Below are 2,921 nucleotides of genomic sequence, written 5' to 3' on the forward strand. Positions count from 1 at the left end.
TGTGGTTGTATTAATATTAGTCATATCTGAAACACATCATATCAGGTACCACATTGAAAGTAATTTCTTTCTCATATTAACAAGTTTAAGGAAGGTAGCTGATGTTAACGTGTTACTGCCTTTTTAACTTGTGGACCCGTCCTGTTAACTTTAAGTTGATTCAGATGGCTTCATGCAATGCCATGAAGTGATACCTGCGCTAGTCCCACACAAGCTAGAGTGGATTTTGGATGCACTATATTATCTGCTTGACACTTGGCTCACACAGATTAGTTCTTCTGAGAAGCTGGGTGTGTTTATCTGTATGAAGCAGCTCAGGTAGCCATTTCTAATTGCTTTTGATACATTAAGCAGTCACTCAGAGCTAGCTTGGTTTTTGTCACGTGGCACTGTGTTCTACTAGAGTGTAGACATGTCCTTAGGAAGAATTGTCTTACTCCAAGGCACTTTTGGGGGGGGGGGGGGGGGGGGGTTGGAACAGAGAGTTCCAGAGTTTTTATTTGTCCTTGGGATACGTACCTGTAAAGTGAGAGATACCAGAGAGAGGTTTGTTCTTTGTAGTACCTTAGTTGTGTGAGACTCTGCGTCTCTGCCTTGTTTGAAAGCTGTTGCAACCTTCCTGTCTACTTGACTAATGATCAGTACAGAGTGCTTTGTGCTATTTAGTCAATCTTGCCTTAACATTTAGATTTTGCCTAGTTCACGTGTATTAAACATGCTATTACTTTCTCATTTGGCAACTTAATACTGGCTGTTCCAGAAGTAGTCAGCAGATGTTGGGGCTCTGAGATCTCCCTTATGCGCACCCACAGAACAGTTCTGGACATGCACAGAGACAAAATGTTAGGTGCCTGTGATAATCCTTTCAACTGGGATGTCAAAAAAAAAAAAAGGTTTGGAGAAGCTGGAGTTTACTTGGCTATACGAGTCAGTCCATTCATGACTTGCACTAAAGTTTGCACAAAGAAATTCTAAGTGGGTTTTTAAGACTACTGAAAAATGTTGATTTTTTTTTTCATTCCTTTCATGTTAAAGTCTCTTTTGTCTTCGAGCGAACTTTGACCTGATGACTGAGAAATGGAGATGGAAATTTTCATGCTACCTCCATGTGCAGCAGAAAGGTCAAAACCATTCATGACTGAAAGTCAGCTTAATGTTCTTTCTTAAGATATGGTTTTGATTGTTATTTCTGTTGAAATGATTTCAGAAATTGTATTGTAGTTAGATAATTTTGATTCTGTTTGCAGTTTGGATTTTAAATAGCTGAAGTTTACAGTCATTACATCTGCTTTTAAAAAATTGTAATAGTTGTTACCTGTGTTTTGTAACCAATTCTTGCTTGAGAAAACTGGCACTGCTCCATGTTTCTTTTAAGTCCTGTATGCTGTTCCCTGTTGCAGGGCTACTGCTGTCAGTGCTTTGATTTGGGAAAAAAACTGGTCTAAAGGGAGTGTTGAGAAGAGCAGGCAGGAGCTTTCCTTACCTACCATTTGGGAGACGAGGAGCAGGCTGCCAGACTCTTCTTGCCTCACTGAAAAAAGCTGCATGACAGATGGTCATGTCATCATAAATAAAAATAGATTATTGTAGTTCAAGACAGTTCCAAGCATGATTTCCACATTGCTTCTCCCCAAGCTGCTGCTGAAAAATGTGGAGTACCATGCATAAAACCTCTTAATCTGCATAGGAATCAATACTGGAAAATTAAAATTGCAATTTAAAAATTGTAAAATTACAAAAATATGTCTGCTTTGCAAACAAATGTTGCTCTCAGTTCCATAGAGAAGTGCTGTTTGATTTAGTCAGTGAGACAAAGGCCTAGCAATCTGTAAAGTGTGGTTACCACACTGAGCTGTTTGATGTGAGCTGCCAGCACAGCCTTTTTGTACCTTTGTGCATCCCTCCGAGTCCTTTGTCTCCTGCCTAGCTACCCATTAGGTCTCCAGAACAGATGCTGCTGGGCTGCTGACTTGCACTGTACCTCTTGGCATTACATGTGAGAATCAATAATTGAAGAAGAATGGTAGTAGCTAGGTAGTAGTAGAATTCAGTAGCACATTCTGCTACTGAAATAAGCAATGAGTACTTCCAGTAGGGACTGTGTATTTCATTACAGTTTCCTGCCCATGGTTACATCAAAAGAACTCTGGTACGGTATTTACATACAAGGAAAACAAGTATTTAAAGAGATCTTAGATTCTGTCCCATCCACGTCACTAGTATTCAAGTTTTGCCCAGTTTGAAAAGCATGTATTTCCTACCTGCATTTGACCACAATGTTCTTCAACTTTTCAGTAGTCTTTACCTACTATCTGTTTCTATTCCTCCGTCTTTGGTGGTTATAGTCTTTCAGTTTCAGAGTAACAAATAACTGTATGCAGCAGACCTGACAAAGATCTCTTAACATTATTGCCTAACTGCTTCCAGTCCATTCCTTCCTTTATTCTCAAAGGAGGTATTTGTTCATACTTTTGCATGTAGGAATGAAATAAATTAGATATGCTATTTACACTACTGGTGCCAGACTGAGCATTGCTGTATTGTCCTTTCACAATACAGAAAAAATTTAAACTATCTGCATGTGTACCTTACTGCCACTAAATTAATTTCTACCTTCCTCCTCCCTCATTACCTTAAGGAACTTAATAGTGACATTTACTAACTAGATTATAGTCATCAGTAGAGAAAAGCATGGTGCTGTTTTACTGTTGTCTAATTCTTTGAAGAGTAAATCCAGTTTCTATTCAAATCAATGATTCAGTGACTTCAATGGAAGGAAAATCAGGCCCTTAATCAGCAAGGAAGTGTAGTGTCAGTCATACTGTGCAAAACCCAAACCATCAAAAGCATGTAAATGATCAAAAAATAGTTTCTATGTTTAGCCTGTCCCACTCTTATACATAATGAATAACTAGTTGGTG

This window comes from Strix aluco, chromosome 9 (assembly GCF_031877795.1).
Source record: "Strix aluco isolate bStrAlu1 chromosome 9, bStrAlu1.hap1, whole genome shotgun sequence".
NCBI lineage: Eukaryota > Metazoa > Chordata > Aves > Strigiformes > Strigidae > Strix > Strix aluco.